The sequence below is a fragment of the Pteronotus mesoamericanus genome, unplaced genomic scaffold (genome assembly GCF_021234165.1).
Source record: "Pteronotus mesoamericanus isolate MK-2021 breed Mesoamerican mustached bat unplaced genomic scaffold, CSHL_Meso_final contig_164, whole genome shotgun sequence".
NCBI lineage: Eukaryota > Metazoa > Chordata > Mammalia > Chiroptera > Mormoopidae > Pteronotus > Pteronotus mesoamericanus.
Genome location: NW_026555065.1, coordinates 30826213 through 30845193, shown reverse-complemented (window position 1 = coordinate 30845193; position 18981 = coordinate 30826213). Strand labels below are relative to the sequence as shown.

Sequence of the window (18981 nt, the reverse complement as noted above, 5' to 3'; positions counted from 1 at the left end):
GTTTTGGATAGTTGTCTGTTCATTTTCATTTGTTTCCAGAAATTTTTTGATTTCTTCTCTTATCTCATTATTGACCCATTCATTGTTTAATAGTGTACTGTTCAGTCTCCATGAGTTTGCAAGTTTTTGAGGTTTCTCTTTGAGGTTGATTTCGAGTTTCAAGGCCTTGTGGTCTGAGAAAAAGTTTGGTATTTTTTCAATTTTCCTGAATTTGCTGAGGTTTGCTTTGTGTCCTATCATGTGGTCTATCTTTGAAAAACTGCCATGAGCATTTGAAAAGAATGTGTATTTTTCTTCTTTGAGATGTAAGGTTCTATATATGTCAGTTAAGTCTCTTTTATTCAGTGTGTCATTCAGCGCCACGATATGTTTATTTATGTTTTGTTTGGAAGATCTGTCCATTTTTGACAGTGGGGTGTTGAAATCCCCTACTATCAGTGCGTTGCTGTCTATATCTTTTTTGAAGTCATCCAACAATTTCCTTATAAACTTGGGGCTCCTATATTGGGAGCATATAAGTTTACAATGTTGATGTCTTCTTGATAGATTCTTCTTTTAAGTATGATAAAGTGCCCCTCTGGGTCTCTCTTTATGGCCTTTGCTTTGAAATCTACTTTGTCTGATACAAGTATGGCAACGCCAGCCTTTTTCTCATGTCCATTTGCTTGGAATATTATTTTCCATCCCTTTACTCTCATTCTGTGCAGGTCTTTTGCTCTGAGGTGGGTCTCTTGTAGGTAGCATATGTGTGGGTCATGTTTTCTTATCCATTCAGCTACCCTGTGTCTTTTGATTGGGGCATTGAGTCCATTCACATTGAGAGATATTACTGATAGAAACTTACTCATCTTTTCTCTTTGTACTTGTGTTCCTCTCTGTCTCCTTCTTTTCCTTCATCTGCTTAAACCAGTCCCCTTAGCATATCTTGGAGTGCTGGTTTGGTAGAGATGTATTCTTTTAGCTTTCTCTTGTCTGGGAAACTCCGTATTTCCCCTTCTATTTTAATGGAGAGCCTAGCTGGGTAGAGCAGCCTTGGCTGTAGGCCCTTGCTTTTCATGGCTTAGAATATTTGTTGCCATTCCCTTCTGGCTTATAGTGTTTCTGTTGAGAAGTCAGCTCCTAGGCGTATCAGGGCCCCCTTGTGTGTTACTTTCTCCTTCTCCCTTGCCACCTTGAGGATTCTCTCTTTGTCTTTGACATTTGCCATTTTAATGATGATGTGTCTTGGAGTGGACCTCCTTGGGTCCCTCTTGAGTGGGTCCTCTGTGCCTCCTGGATCCATAAGAGCCTTTCTCTCCTCAAATTAGGGAAATTTTCCATCATTACTTTTTCGAGGAGGTTCTCTATTCCTTGCTCCTCTTCTTCTCCTTCTGGTATCCCTATTATACGGATATTATTGCGTTTCAGGTTGTCCTGCATTTCCCTAAATGCTTCTTCATTCTTTTGAGCCATTTTTCCATTTCTTGTTCTTTCTGGGAGCTTTTTTCTACCTTGTCCTCCATCTCACTGATTCGATCCTCGGCTTCATCCAGCCTGCTTTGGATTCCTTCTACTGTGTTCTTCAATTCAGAAATGGTATTCTTCATATCCTCTTGTGTCTTCTTGATAGTTTCTATGTCCTTTTCCAGGCTGATATAGTTTGCTGTAAGATCCTGATAGTTTCTCTGCAGTTTCTCATAGTTCTCTTTGAGCTGGCTGAGCTCATTGAGCTTCCTTAGAACCATTGTTTTGAATTTAGTATTTGATAGTTCCCTTGCCTCTATTTCATTGAGCTCTCTCTGTGGGGAGTCCCCTTTTCCACTCATTTGAGGGGACCTTCTTTTTCTTCCCATTTTTGTGAGAGTCTGTTAAGTATTTTTGTCCTTTACTTTTCTTTCTGGGCTTGCCTCTGATGATGTCAGTTGTTGACCCTATAGGGCCTTGGGTTGTTTGTTTCAGCCTTTCAGGAGTCTAATGCCTGTGTCTGACTCCTGCTTGGAGCAGCTCTGTGACCCCTTCGGTCAGGGCTGGGCTATTTTTTGGGATCTCTCTGCTCTCTCACGCGGGCTCCTTGAGCGTGTTCCCAGCGTGGCAGGGTCCCCCACCTGCCTGGGCTCGCATGTGCTTGCCCCAGACCAGGGGGCTTATTCGCGACATCCCGTACTCATCTGGCCTCCCTGGCACACGAGCTTCGCGGCACTGGTCAGTTTAGGATCTTCTATTGTGTGTTTTCCCCGCTTTTGGCTCCTTGGGTGCGTTGCTTGCCCTCGCCAAATGGGGACTACGGAAATGGGAGGAAATCAGCTCTAGGACTCTCCGGTTAATCCTGTTTCTGGTCTCTCCTCCAGGGACTCTGGGCAGCTCTACTTATTTTGTGGGCCGCTCCGCAATCGCGGCGGGTAGGTCAATTTATGCCTGCCCTTGCCCCTCTGTGCACTCCCTCGCAGGCCGTATGGGTGCCAGTCTGTGTGAGGCCTTGCCGGCAGGTGCAAGCGTTTGCCAGCCTGCGTGGGTCACACACACGCTCGCCAACCCTCGCCGGTCACTGGGCGCAAGTGTGCGCGCCTGCTCTGGGTGTTTTGGGGGTGTCTATGTTTGCTTTTCAGCTTTTGGCGCTTTGGGGGTGTGGCCTCTTCCCGTGCAATGGAGACTATGGCAAGGAGAAGGATTCGGGACTCCCCGGTTCCTCTTCCCGTTCTTTCCCCAATGCCTCCGTTTCTAGTCTCCCCTCAGGGGCCTCTGGGCAGCTCTGTGACCCCTTCGGCCGAGGATCCAACCCCTGTGCGGACTGCGTTTCAATCGCAGGCAGTCTGGTTCATGCGCACCCCGCTTCTGCCTCTTTGGGGTCACGCCTTTCCAGCCCACAATGGAGACTACCGAACGGGGAGGGAGTCGGGACTCCCCGGTTCCTCCTCCTGTTCTTTCCCCAACGCCTCCGTCTCCAGTCTCTCCTCAAGGTTCTCCCAGCCAGTCTGCACTCAGCCCCGTAGCTCACACGCATACAAGCTGTGTGCGGAGCGCACAAAAGGCAGGTTAATTGATTCCCTTATGCCTGAGGGAGATGGTAGCTGCAGAGTGGGAAGTGCGTTATCACCGGGGCTCCACCGGCCTCCGTGTCAGTTCTCTTCACAAAGTTTTCCTCACCAGTCTTTTCCCAGGCACCAGCCCACCCTGCTGCCGCCTCTACCCAGCGATCAAGGAGGGTGGCTGCCGCTGCAACTTTTGCGTTTGCCCTTTAAATGTCTTTTTGCATCCCCAGCCACCTGTCTCTGGCAGAGAGCACCCCTAAGCTTTTTGGGGTTGCCTTTTGTCTGTATTTTCTTGGCTTTAGCTGCTGTAGTTTAGGGGTTCCTGTTTATGATTCAGACCACGTTCTTCTCGAGGGTACGCTAACTGGCCGTTTCAATGTTTCTCTGGTGCCAGTGCCCATGCGCACCCGGCCCACCCTCTCGAGCCTCCACCGCAATTCTCACCCGTTGGGATGTGTGAGAGTCGAATCCACTGTCCGCGGCACCACGGCTCCTCTCCCACTATCGCTCCACTGCTTTCCAGGTGATTACTCCATTATTTAGTTGCAATTCCAGTTTGGTTTTGGGAGGAGGTCAGCGTGACTCCCTTTCACTCCTCTGCCATCTTCCCCTCCCCCCTGAATATTTTTATGATTTGACTTAAATTTTTATATTGACATTTCAGTTACATCTCTTTGTTGTTGTTGCCACTGTTGCTGTTCTGTGGTTCTCTAGAGATTATAGTACACATACCTAACATTTCATAGTATACCTAGATTTAACATTATACTAGTTCAAGCAAAATGTAAAAGACCTATCAAATTGTTCTCAAGACTCTCCCCATTTTATGTTATGGTTGTCATATATATTACATCTTCAAATTCCATTATCTGACTATCCCACTTATGAAAATCACATTTCAATGTTAAGAGTACTTAAAAATAGAAAAAGAATCTCTTTATATTTACCCAGAGATTTACCATCCCTGTTCCTGAGTTCTACTCTCTTCTGGCAACTCTTTTGTTTTCTTTTTTCTGGAATAATTTGCAAGTGTTTGTATCTTTACCTTTCTATGTAATGTTTTTTTCCCACTCAGACTGCTTTCAGGATTTTATTTTGGTTTGCAGTTTTTGAAGTTTTATTATAATGATCTGTGCATGGTTGTTTTATGTGCATTTTTTTATTGTTTTGGGGTGTTGTTGTTGTTGTTATATCCTGTTTGGTTTTACTGATATTTTTAGCCTGTACATTTATGTTGTTCAATATATTTAGAAAGTTTTCAACCATTATTTCTTCAAACATTTTTTAAGACTTTATTTATTTATTTTTAGAGAGGAAAAGGGAAGGAGAAAGAGAGGGAGAGAAACATCAGTGTGTGAGAGAAATATTGATTAGTTGTCTTATCTGTGTACCTGAACCAGGGACTGAACCTGCAACACAGGCATGTGCCTGGACCAGGAATCAAACCAGCGACCTTTCATTTTGCAGGAGAATGCCCAATCAACTGAGCCTCACCAGTCAGGGCCAAACATGTTTTTCTATACTAATTTCTGTCTCCTGTCCCTCTGGGACTCCATGAAAGGAATGTTAGGATTTTTCATATTGTCCCAGGTATTTCAAATTCTGTCTATATCATTTTTTTGTTTTTAAAATTTGTTTATTGTTGTTCAGTTACAGTTGTCCCCATTTCCCCCCATTACTCTCCCCTGCCCCACCCACCCTCACCTTCCACATTCAATTGCCCCCCCCATTGCTTTTGCCCATGGGTCCTTTATTCATATTCCTTGACTTGACCCTTCCCCTTCTTTCCCAGGTTATATCCCTCCCTGGTCCCCTCTGGTCACTCTTGGTATTATTTCCTTTAATCTTTTTAATTTCTATTCTTCTGAGTGGATATGTTTAATTTATGTTGTTCAGGCTGTATGATTTCTATTATCTTCAACTTCACTATTTCTTTATTTTGTCATCACTATCTCCTATTGACCCCATCCTCTAAATTTTCATTTTAAATTTTTAGTTTGAAGTTATAAATTTTCCATATTTTTCTCATTTATAGTTTCTATAGCTATGCTGAGAACTTTAATATTCCATTTATTTAAGGAATATTTACATTTTCTCATAAATCATAGTAATAATACTTGCTTTAAAGTATTTTTCTGCAAGAAAAATAAAATACCTAGGAATAAACCTTACCAAGGAGGTAAAAGACCTGTACTCAGAAAACTACACAACACTGAAGAAATTAAGGAAGACACAGATAAATAGGAGTGTATACCACGCTCATATATTGGAAGAATTAACATCATTAATATGTCCATACTGCCCAAAGTAATTTATCAATTCAACACAATCCCTATTAAAATACAAGTGATATATTTCAGAGATATAGAACAAACATTTCAAAACTTTATATGGAACCATAAATGACTCCAAATAGCCTCAGCAATTTTGAGAAAGAAGAACAAAGTAGGAGGGATCACAATGCTTGATATGAAACTATATTACACTTGATCTTAGCTAAAAGGCCAAGGGCAACTTACACAATGGAATACTACACAGCAGAAAGAAAGGAGGAGCTCCTATTCTTTGCGACAGCATGGATGGATCTGGAGAGCATTATGCTAAGTGAAATAAGCCAGACAGTGAAAGACAAGGACCATATGATTTCACCTATAAATGGAACCGAATCAACAAAACAAACAAGCAAGCAAGCAAAATATAACCAGAAACATTGAAATAAAGAGTGAACAGACAGTCATCAGAGGAGAGAGGAGAGGGGATAATTGGGAGGGAAAAAAGGAAGGATAACTAAGAAACATGTATAAAGGACACATAGACAAAGCCAAAAGTAGGTATGATCAAGGGTGGAAGGTGGAAATGGGAGGGACAGGAGGAGTGGTGGGGGGAAAATGGACAAAACTGTACTTGAACAACAATAAAAATTTTTTTTAAAAAGAAACTATATTACAAGTCCACTTCAATAAAAACAACCTGGTACTGGCATAAGAACAGACACATAGATCAATGGAACAGAATAGAGAGCCCCAAAATAAACCTAAGTCTCTATGGTCAATTAATATTTGACAAAAGGGGCAGAAGCATAAAATGGAGTAAAAATAGTCTCTTCAACAAATGGTGCAGAGAGAGCTGGACGGCTACATGCAAAAAATTGAAATTCGACCACAAACTTACATCATACATAAAAATAAACTCAAGATAGATAAAAGATGACATTATAAAAGTCCTAGAGGAGAACACAGACAGGAAACTCTCAGATATCCCATGCAGCAATATTTTCACCAATATGTCCCCTAGAGCAAGAGACATAAAGGAAAAAATGAACAAATGAGACTTTATCAAAATAAGAAGTTTCTGCATGGCTAAAGAAAACATCAGCAAAATGAGAAGGGAGCCAACTGTATGGGAAAAGATATTTGCCAATGATAGCTCAGACAGGGGTTTGATCTCCAAAATATATAAAGAACTCACATGACTCCACTCCAGGAAGTCAAACAATCCATTTAAAAATGGGCAAAGGACCTGACAAGACCTTTCTCCAAGGAAGCCATACAGAGGGACCAGAGACATATAAAAGGATGCTCATCATCACTAGCCATCAGAGAAATGCAGATTAAAACTGCAATGAGATACCACTTCACACAAGTCAGAATGGCCATCATAAATAAATCAACAAACAATGGGTGCTGGTGAGGTTGTGGAGAAAAGGGAACCCTAGTACACTGCTGGTGGGAATGCAGACTGGTGCAGCCGCTGTGGAAAACAGTTTGGAATTTCCTCAAAAAGCTAAAAATGGAACTGCCTTTTGACCCAGTGATTCCACTGCTGGAGTTATACCCTAAGAATCCCAAAACACCCATTTAAAGAACCTGTGCATCCCAATGTTCATAGCAGCACAATTTACAATAGCCAAGTACTGGAAGCAACCTAATTGCCCATCAGTAAATGAGTGGATCAATAAGCTATGGTTCATTTACACAATGGAATACTATGCAGCAGAAAGAAAGGAAGAGGTACTGCCCTTCGCGACAGCATGGATGGAACTAGAAAGCATTATGCTAAGTGAAATAAGCCAGACAGTGAAAGAGAAATACCATATGATCTCACCTATAAGTGGAACCTAATCAGCAAAGCAAGCAGGCAAGGAAAATATGACCTACTGCACTGAAAGAAAGAAGACAATGACGGGGTCAGGAGGGAGGGAGGGAGAGGGGTAGTGGGGAGGGGAAGAGGAAGGGTCAGATCAAGGAACAGGTGTGAAGGACACATGGACAAAACCAAAGTGGGGAAGGATTGGGGGGGGAGGTGGAGGTGGGCGGGGCAAGGGAGAGTGGTGGCGGGTAAATGGAGACAAATGTATTTGAACAATAAAAAAAAAGAGGACCTTTCTATTGAGACAATTCTGACCAGACAATCCAATGTTTTTCTCCTACAATTTATTAAAAGTATACTTTAAAGAAAAAAAATGTGGTACACTTCCACAATGGAATACTACGCACCAGAAAGAAGTAACTCCTACCCTCCTCAATGACATGAATGGTTCTGGAGAGTATTATACTAAGTAAAATAAGCCAGGCGGTGAAAGACTAATACTATATGATCTCACCTATATTGGAACCCTATTAACAAAACAAACAAGGGTCCAAAATAGAACCAGAGACATGGAAAGAAAGAACAAACCAATAGTGACCGAAGGGGAAGGGAGAGGGGGATAACAGGGAAAGAAGGGGAAGGGTTGTCAAGGATCATGTATAAAGGACCCATGGACAAGGACAACAGAGGGGGAGGACTGAATGTGAGAGAAGGGTGTGGGCAGGGCAGAGGAGAGCAATGGGGGAAAATGGGGACAGCTGTAATTGAACAATTTAATTAATTAATTAATTAAAGTATTTTTCTGCAAATTTCAGCATCTTGATAATTGGAGTTGGCATCTGTTGATTATCTTTTCCCTCGGGAATTGATCACATTTTCCTGATTCTCTTATGTCAAGTAATTTTCGATTTTTACCTTGGACATTTTAAAAATATCATGAAACTCTGAGTAATGTTAAAATTCTCTGGAAAATTGCGTTGTCTTTTAGCAGGCAATAAATCACATTCATATAAGTTTTGTTGCAGCCTCTGTTGATAAGGAGTTTCAATGTCAGACTGTTTTTACAGCCTTTTCTATGTTGCTTTGAGTCTGCCCAGTACATATGACACTCATTGGTCTGCCTGGGGTTTTGGGTAGTAGTTTACATCATTGGTAAGTTCCCAAAGGTCTTGTTATGTTGCTTTGGGTCTGTCCCATGCATGCGCAGCTCAGGAACCTGGATGTGTGATGCTGCATACACCAAATTAGGTGATCTTTTTCTCCAAGTGTCTCATCCCAAAGAATCTTCACACTCTCTTCATCTTGCAGGGCCCTTTTTCATCATCATTTGCCTGGAAATATGGAATTTCTCTTGGAGTTTTAGCTGCCTGAATTATGCTGAGTTGCAGCTCCATAAATAGGTTCTGTCCGTAGGGTAATGTGGCAAGAAAAAAAGAGGCAGAAAAATATATATGGGAATTTCCTTCACACTCTTCAGACCGCAGGGGCCCTCTCTGTTCTTTTCTCCAAAAATATTGGGGTCCCCATTAAGTTTTTAGCTGCCTGTTCCACTGCCATATCTCGGCCACAATAGCTACCCAAATAGATTTGACAGAGGGGAAAAAAAGGGTTAAAAATCATATATATTTATCCCACACCCTCCAGCTTGCTGGGACCGCTTTTCCCAGTTCTATGGACAGAAGTCCTGATTGTCCTTTAGAATTTTTTTCTGCCTGTATCATGGCAACCACAGCTTTGCATTTGGGATCTTTTCTCAGGTAAAAAGCCACAAGAGAAAAAAGGAGGAAAGATTTTTTTTTTTAATCACCTGTTTATGGGTTGTTTCTTCAAGTTTTAATTCCCTTCTATAATGTCAGCAGTTTTGTTACTTTTATTTTTCTTGACTTAAGTAGTTTTTATTAAAATATATTTTTCAAGATTGTTTAGATGTAACTAAAGGTGAATATAGGCTATATTGGGCTTATGACATTTGGCCAATGCTGGAAATCTCACACTTGATTTTTCACAAAGCACTGCAAAAACTTCTGTAAGTTTGTATTGCAAATATTTGATTCACATCTCTCTCCAATTATAATTCCTCCTGACCACACATTTTGCAATGCTTACATGTAGTCCTAAAAACAACTTCAGATATACAGTAAGCATAATGCCATATATTAGAAGAGAAAAATAATAATTTTAGGGGACAGATGAAAGGAAGAATGAAATACTAGTTCATGAATATGTATATGTATGTAAAGGAAACCAGCAGGTATCATTAGTTTTGGCTTTTCAAAATTCTTCCCAGAACGGTTTACCTCAGAGGTAAAAAAACATATTGAGTGATCATGGTCACTTACATACAAGAAAAAATATGGGGCAGGGGAAAGTGGTGATGGGAAAATGTAGACAACTGTACTTGAACAAAAAGAGAGAGAGAAAGAATAGCAAGAAAGGGAGCAGAAAGTCAGAACAGAATGAAACAGGGGAGATTACTACCCTTCTGAAATCAGATTGTTTATAATTATTTGAAGGCTCTGAAAAGAAAATTTTTCTGCTGAACAAAGTGGCCATGTCTTCTAAACCATAAAGAGAAAGTTGATACTTATGATGGGCTTGAATAGCTTGAATGAGATATGAATGTTTTCCAACTCACCAAAAGAGTAAAAAGAGTCATTATTGGTAAAAGTGGAGATTATCAATTGCAAGTAAGTAATTAGCATCTTGGTTGCCTCAAGAGACAGATTATGAAAAAAATATATTGGTAAATTGAAAGACAATAATAACTGAAAAATCTTCAGGAGAAAGAAAAGCCAAAGAAACCAACCAGGAAGAAATTTCTATAATTAGTACATATATATGCAACCCCATATAAATCAGCATAAGTTTTGAATGAAAGTTTTTTTGTCTAAATATTCATTCTTCTCATGGAATAAGAGCATTCTTAGAGTGTGGTGATGCAATATCAATTATTGATATGCTGAAAAAGCCAATTCTGAAATCCCAGATGCAGACTACACAATGATAATGACCTTATAACATTATTTATGAAATCTTTCTAAAAATCACAAATGGTCTGAAAGATCTCTTTATTGCTGCTTTCATCTCTTTATTCCTAAATGTGTAGATGACTGGATTTAAAAAAGGAGTGAGCACAGCATCAGAGTGCAAGAAATTTATCCACCTGTGAATCGGGGTGCGGCCACATATAGATAAACATGGTCAGGCCAAAGAACAAAAAGACTACAGTGCTGTGAGCTGACAAAGTAGAGACAGCCTTGGATGAACCACCAGAGGAGTGTTTCCAAACAGTAAACAGGATGAAAATGTATCCAATGAGGAGTACAAAGAAAGACCACGCAAAGGAATCCACTGTTGACAGTGACCATGAACTGCAATCTGTATGTGTCTGTACAGGCTAGCTTGAGAAGCCGAGGAATGTCACAGTAAAAGTTGTCCAATACATTAGGTCCACAGAAGGGCAAATTAACAATAAATGCCAGTTGGAACAGTGAGTGACTGATGCCAAGGGCCCAGGGAGCAGCCGTAAACAAAATGCACATTCGCAGGCTCATAAAAATCAGGTAGTGGAGAGGCTTACATATGGCCACATATCTGTCAAAGGCCATGGCGATGAGCAGTATCATCTCTGCAACACCAAGGACGTGGATGAAGATCTGAGCAATGCAGCCTCCGAAAGAGATGACTTTGCGCTTTCTGAAAAGGTCATAAATCATCTTGGGGCAACCAGTGGAGCAGACTCCCAAGTCAATGAAGGAGAGACTGGCCAGTAGAAAGTACATGGGAGAGTGTAAGTGAGGATCAATGGCCACAGAAAGTACAATGAGGATGTTTCCAGACATGCTTGCCACATAGAGCACAGAAGAAACCAATACTTGACATTACCAATATTTTTAATACTTATTAAGCTGATTGTGACAATGATGTTATTTTGATTGTTAATTTATTGAAACTAAACCTAGTTTTGCATATTTCTTGCCTATTTCTATTATTTTTTTCAAAAAGCTTTCAATGACTTTTTGGTATTCTTTATCCATTTTTTGATTAAAGGTTTGTAGAATTTTTTTCCCTAAAAAAACAAAACTATTAACCTTTTTTTGATGTGTTGCAAATACTTTCCTATTCTATTGTCTTTTAACTTTTTTATATGAATATTACTGTATAGTCTTAAATGTTAATATACTCATATTGTCAATATTTTACTTTATAGCTTCTGGGTTTGAATATGTTACCTCAGAGTAAGAAAAATATTATTTTGTATATTCTCCTAAAACTCCTTAGATTTTACATATTGATTTTTATCTCCCCTGAATATTTTTTGTATAATATGTGAAATAGGGCTCTATATTTTTTATTTCAAGTAATAGTGGTCCATACACCTTATATGTTGAATAAGCCTTATTTTCCCCATTGATTTGAAATATCAATTTAATCATATATTACATTGTTAGAAATATATATTTGTTTCTAGAATGCTCATTTTATTTCGTTGATCTATTTGATTATTTCTGTGCAGGTGTCATGATAGATGAGACTTTATAATGGATTTAAATTTTTTAATATTTTATAATGGATGTTGACATTTAAAAATAAATAAAATCAATCTTCATTTTTAAAAAAAGAAAGGAGGAAGGAACTCCTACCTTTTGAGACAACATGGGTGGAACTGGAGAATATTATGCTAAGAGAAATAAGTCAGTTGGTGAAAGACAAATACCATATGATCTCACCTATAAGTGGACTCTATTCAACAACAACAAAAACTAATGAACGAAATAAACCACAGACAAAGAAACATGGAGCAGACTGAAAGTGACAAGAGGGCATGTGGAAGGAGGACAATGGTGGATAAAAGGAAAAGGAACTAAACAAAGAACATGTATGAGTGACCCATGGACATGGACAACAGAGTGGAAATTGACTGTGGGAGAGGGGGCAGGGTGGGATGGGTGGAGGAGGACAAAATTGGAAAAATTGAGACAACTGTAATAGAATAAACATGATTTAAAAATTTCTTTTAAAAAAGAGTGCTTAAGGAACTTAGTGAGGACCTCAACAGCATAAAAAATATTCAGTCAGAAATGAAGGATACACTAAATGAAATAAAGAACAATTTACAAGGAATCAACAGTAGAGTGGGTGAAGCCAAGAAGCAAATCAGTGATTTGGATCATAAGGAAGCAAAAACAACCAATCAGAACAACAAGAAGAAAAAAGAATAAAAAAAAAAATGAGGATAGTGTTAGAAGCATCTGGGACAACTTAAAGCATGCCAACATTCACATTATAGGGATGAGAGAAGAAGAAGAGAAAGAGCAATAAATTGGAAATTTATTTGAAAAAGAAAGAAAGAAAACTTCCCTAATTTATGAAGGAACTAGGCATGCAAGTCCAGGAAACACAGAGGAGTCCCAAACAAGATGGATGTCAACAGGCCCACTCCAATACATGTCATTATTAAAATGCCAAAGGTAAGAGATAAGAGAGAATCTTAAAAGCAGCAAGAGAAGAGCAGTTAGGTGTCTACAGGGTAGTCCCATAAGGCTATCAGCTAATTTCTCAAAAGAAACTTTGCAGGCCAGAAGGGATTGGCATGAAATATTCAAAGATTCAAAGTCATGAAAAGTGGAGACCTAGAGTCAAGATTGCTCTGCCCAAGTCTATCATTTAGAATTGAAGGGCAAATAAAGAACTTCCCAAACAACAGAAATCTAAAGGCATTCAAAACAAACCACTATTACATGAATTGTTAAGGGGAATTATTTAAGAAAAAGAAAATCAAAACAATGAACAATAAAATGGCAATAAATACATATCTATCAACAACTGAATCTAAAAAACAAACTAAGCAGACAAGAAGAACAGAGACAGAATCATGGATACAGAGAGTGTTTTGATGGTTGCCAGATGGGAAGGGGTGTGGGGGTAGGAGCAAAGAGGTGAGAGGATTAAAAGGTACAAATAGGTAATTGCAAAATAGCCATGCTGATGTAAAGTACAGTATAGGAAATAGAGTAGCCAAAGAACTCATACACATGACCCATGGACATGAACAAAAGTGTGGGGATTGCCTGAGGGACATGAGGATTGCTGGGTGGAGGGAGGCAAAGGGGAAAAGCTGGGACAACTGTAATAGTATAATAAACAAAATATAATTTAAAAGGAGGATGTTCTTCATATACAGTACTTCAAAGTGTACATGACGATTTGATACACATATACATTGTGAAATGACTACCTCAATAAGGTTATTAACACCTTTATCACCTGAATAATTACTACTTGTATGTGTGGTGATAACATTTAAGATCTCTTTTCACTTTCAAGTAAGTAATACAGTATTGTTAACATTGCATCCATGCTGTACATTAGATCCCCAGAACTTACTCATCTTACAGCTGAAAGTTTGTACCCTTTGACCAACATCACTGAATTTGCTAACCCACAGCTTCTGGCAACAACCATTCTACTTACTGTTAATATGACTGGTTCGGTTTTGGGTTTTGTTTTTGTTTTTTTAGATTCCACACGTAAGGGAGCACATGCAGTATTTGCCTTTTTCTGGCCTATTTCACTTAGCATAACACCCTTGAGACCCATCCATAGAGTTGCAAAAGACAGGAATCCATTCTTTAATGCCTGAATAATATTCCATTATATATATATCACATTTTCTTATTCATTCATCCATTGATGGACAATTAAGTTTGTTTCTAAGTCTTGGCTATTGTGAATAATGCTGCAGTGAACATGGGGGTGCAGATACTTCTTCAATATACTGATTTCATTTACTTTAGGTATATGCCCTGAAATGAGATTGCTGCATCATACAGTAGTTCTATTTTTTTTTCAGGAACCTCTATACTGTTTTCACAATGGCTGCACTAGTTTACATTCCCTTTTCTCCACACTCTCACTAAAACTTACCTCTTGTCTTTCACGCTAGTGATTCTAGCAAATGTGAGCTGTAATCTGATGGTTGTTTTGATATGCATTTCCCTGATGATTAGCAATGTTGAAAATCTTTTCACATGTCTGTTGGCCATTTTATGCCTATTTATGCCTTCTTTGAACAAATGTCTATTCAAGTCCTTTGCCTACTTTTTGGCTATATTGGGTATTGTACTATTGAATTGTATATTAACCCTTTATCAGATAGAAAACTTGAAAATATTTTCTCCCATTTGATAAGTTGTCTTTTCATTTTTTTTATTGTTTCTTTTGTTATTTATTTTATGATATGACCAAGGGGAATCTATAATGAAAGGGAGAAAAGCATTTCCTAATTTTTAAATGGAAAAAGTCCAAAACAAAGTATTCCTTGCTCCCTTGTCACATATTAGTTGGCTCTAAATGCATGCAATTATTTCTCAGCTCTAGATTCTGTCTATTGATCTGTCTGTTTTAAGCCAGTACTTTACTATTTTGATTATATAGCTTTATAATAATGTTTGAAACCAGGAAGTATAACGTGTTTGTTCTTTCTGAGGATTGCTTTGGCTATCTGAGGGTTTTTTATGGTTACATAAAAATTTTAAGGTTATTTTCCTATTTCTGTGACAAATGCCATTAGAATTTTGATAAGGGTTGCATTAAATCTGTACATGGCTTTGGATAGCATGGGTATTTTATAATATTTTCTTCCCATCCATGAACACAATATCTTTCCATTTATGTGTGCCTTCTTCAACTTCTTTCATCATTGTCCTATAGATTTCAGTATTAAGATATTTCACCTCTATGCTTAAATTTATTCATAGACATTTTAATTTTTTTTACTATTGTAAATGAGAGTGTTTTTTTTATTTCTTTTTCAGGTAGCTTATTGTTAGTGTATGGAAATGCAAATGTAGTTCTGGTTAAGATGGTGCAATAGGTGCTCTTCTCTTCCTATCAAAATTATAACTAAATTATGCAACAATCAACCTGAAGAACCATCTTGAAGACTAATCGAGCAAAAGTCCTACAACAAAGGATTTAAATAAGAAGCCTCATCAAGAGCGGTAGGTGAGGCATAGATGCTACATGGGCTAGCCTTACACCCATGTGTGGCAATTGGATATCTCAGCTGCAGAGATTCCCCTTAAGGAACAAAGGATCCCATCTGAGCCATATCTGGGGCTCCCCAGCCTAGAACTCCAGTGCCAGTAAGAGGAGCCCACAAAAACATCTGGCTGTGAAAATCAGCAGGGATTCTCTTCATCAAGATGAGGCAAAAGGCTGCTGGCAACCAAAGCATACTGTTAAATGGCCCATACACAGACTCACTTGCAGGCACTCACCTGGGCTCTGATAGAGGGAAAGTAGCTTGAGAGGCACCAGAGACATACAAAGAGTGATGTGGGTTTAGAGGAGGCCTGAGGGAAAGCCACCAATGTCTCTGTGTTAAGCCCTACTTCAATGCAGGCAGCAGGTGGGTGCCATTCTTCCTGTGTTCAGCCCTCTCCCCACACAGTCAAATCTGAATCTGCATTAACAAGGTGAACTTCATTTGCTTCACCCTGATAACTACCTGAAACACTACCCCATCCAAATGGTGCAACCACCAAGGCTCTTTCAGCAGTAGGCAGCCAGCTTTGGCCTGCACTGCAGTCTTAACTTAAACTCAAGTAGTTCCAGTCAAGCTTGCAGTGGCACCACAGACATTCATAGAGAAACAGTTGTGTGTCTCCAAAGCAAGTGCTGGAGGCACAACCACCATCTTTCTTGAATTGAGCCCTACCCCCCACACAGCAAACACAAATATACATTAGCTTGGTGAACTCAACTAGCTCCAATGTGAGTACTCCCTAAAACCTAGCCCAACCTCAAAGATCTGCAGGCCCAAGCAGTAGTGGCTGGCCTCAGTGTACACTCTGAATTTTTCTAGGAGGCCTCATGCTTAGCACTGGCACCAAATCTGAATCTGCCCCAACCTGGTAAAAACCACTCACCCATAACCCAATTTACTTACTGCCCAAGGCTCTTTCGGCAGCTGACCTTATGGACAGTCAGGAGGCAATGATAGGTATTAGTGTGTCTTGTGCTTTTTGCTGACCTGCCTAAGGCCCAGCATGGGTAGCAGCCAGCCTCAGTTCACACTCTGAATTTTACCATGTGAATCCAGGTCATCCACAGGCAGCTACCAACCACAGATCACTGTGTAACTCCTAACAGGCCCTGGGCCAGTCACAGGTAGCATCTGATATTGGTCTCCACCAAAACCCATCTCAAGAGGCCCCAGAGAAAACACACCTCATGGTAGGCTTCAGGCCACAGCAGAGGACCACATGATTAGCTCCACAGGTAGTACACCCAAAGAGTGATCTCAGCAGACACCAGACTCCACTGGGGTGAATCCCACTTCATGGGATCAGCACCTGCACAACAGCTTGTATGCTGTGGTTATAGCCATTCCTTGAGCCAGTTTCTCTGAGAATAAATGCCACCCACTGATGTACCAAAAGCAATCACAGCACAATTGCAATAGAAAGGCACACAAGACCCATACAAAGAAACACTCCCAGAACACCCAGCCCAGGTAATCTGGGAGAATGTGCCACTAGGCCTCACAGGACACCTACTACATGAGGCTACCCAGAAAAACTAAAAGACGTAGCAGGTCTATCTAATCAGAGAGGAAGTCAAAATTAAGAGGCAAAGAAATATGTCCCAAATGAACAACCAAAAAAAAAAAAAAAAGACAGAAATCTTCAGAAAAAAGATGTAGGCAGGCAATCCACCAGATAAAAGCTTCAAAATTCTGGTTATAGGGATGCTCAATAAACTTGTGAAAACTTCAACAAACAAATAGTAAGTATAAAATAGAACACAGAAACCATAAAAAAGACCAAGTTAGAAATAAAGAACACAATAACTGAAATGATGAATAAACTAGAAAATCACCAGCAGATTGCTGAAGCAGAGATGTAAATCAGCAATTTGGAAGACAAAGTAACAGAAATACCCAATAAAAACAGGGGGAAAAAGAATCAAATAATGATAATAGTGTAAAGGACTTCTTTGACAACTTTGAGCATACCAACATTTGCATGATGGAGGTGTCAGACAGCAAAGAAAGAAAGCAAGGAATTGAAAACTATGTGAAAAAGTAATGACACAAAAATTCCCTAACTTGGTAAAGAAAATAGACATACAAGGCCAGGGAGCACAGAGAGTCCCAAAAAAGATGAACCCAAAGAGGCCCACACCAAGACATATAATTAAAATGACAAAGGTTAGGCAATTTTAGAGAGGCCCAGGAAAACGTGGCATCACTACCAGTTCGCTCTCCCAGGTGCTGGGCTTGGTGGGAATGCCTGTTCTTGAGTCTGCCCTTTTCCTTGTTGCCATGTTGGGAGGTGGTGTGATTCGCAGCCTGGCAGGGAACAACAATTGTCACATCTATGTGGGTAACCAGATATCTGAACTGTAGGGTAAATGGAGGCAGTCTGGCTTCCTCACCCAGGTGTCTGGGTAATTAAGGGAAGCAGTTTCTCACAACTTTGAAGGGGTCTGATAAAGTAGTGTTCACATAGCCTTGAGTTGGGTCTCATAGTCTTGAGTCTGAGTCTGCTAAACGGTTCCCATAACATGAAGTGGGCTTGCATTCGCAGAATCATGCTATGTTACCTAACAATTTGTCCAGCTTTGTTCCTTCTGGTACTTGAGAAAGTATGGGCTTCTCACTGGGGCACAGACATAGACACTCAGGGGGGAATGCAAGGGCCCATGCTGGGTGCCACACAGAGGGGACAGGTGACATGCAGTGTGACATGCAGCCTGCAGCATGTGTCGATCGTCCACCCTTGAATAAAGGCATGGCAGATATCCCAACAACTCAATGAATATTCTTCCATATGCACGAATCCCATGAAACTGTCCAGCCCTGATCTGTCACAACATGTGAACCAAGGACATTGAGGACATGTTCTACAAATACAGTGCTGTCTGTGACATCAATCTCAAGAATTGCCTGCAGAGGACTGCTCTTCACCTTCGCTGAGTTCGAGGACCCACGAGATGCAGAAGATGCGGTGTACAGTTGCAATGGCTATGATTACCGTGGACGCTGTCTGCCAGTGGAGTTTCCTAGAAGCAACTGTGGTATAAGCCGGGACAGCGGGTGGAGGTTGCGGTTCCCAGAAGCCGCTATGGCCCCCCTTTAAGGTGATCTGAAAGCAGAGCGGTTGTCTCTGGACTGCTCCACATGGAAGCTGGCAGGATTTGAAGGATCACAGGCATGAAGCAGGTGATGTATGTTATGCTGATGTTTACTGAGATGACACTGGTGTCATCGAGTTTGTATGGAAAGAAGATATGACCTACGCAGTTCAAAAATGGAGGATACTACGTTTAGATCTCATGAGGTAGAAACTGCCTACATCTGGGTTAAAGTTGATGAGCCCAGAAGTCCAAGTTATGAAAGATCTCCAAATTGAAGCCATAGTCATAGCAGCAGCCATAGCAGAAGTAACAGCAGGAGTCACAGTTACTCCCCAAGGAGAAGCAGGGGATCATCATACTGTTCTCCCTGTCCTAGCAGATCTCACTTTCATACATAAGATAACTGGTGACACTTTTTGTAGCGCCCATGTTGTATACAGTTTTCCTTTATTCAGTACAATCTTCTCATTTTTAAATTCAAACTCTTTTGTTCAGAATGGGCTAAAGTGTTGAATTGCATTCTTGTGTAATATCCTCTTTCTGCTAACATCTATATCCCCTCATGTCTGGTAAGTTGTATTTTAAGTGATGTCATAGACAGGATTGTTTAAATTTGGGTAACTCCATGATCTTCAAAAAAAAATTTTTTTAGTTAAAAAAAAGAATAAAATCATTAGGGAGGGAGGGGGCAAGGGAAAGTGGTGGGGGGAAGGCAGAGACAAATGTAGTTGAAAAAATA

At 40.1% G+C, this 18981-nt stretch overlaps 2 pseudogenes; one reads left to right on the top strand and one right to left on the bottom strand.

The window, feature by feature from the left end:
• Positions 1-10121: 10121 nt before the first annotated feature.
• Positions 10122-16034, bottom strand: LOC129063122 (olfactory receptor 4F3/4F16/4F29-like; annotated as a pseudogene).
• Positions 16035-17427: 1393 nt separating this feature from the next.
• Positions 17428-18640, top strand: LOC129063115 (serine/arginine-rich splicing factor 1-like; annotated as a pseudogene).
• The last annotated feature ends 341 nt before the right edge of the window (positions 18641-18981 follow it).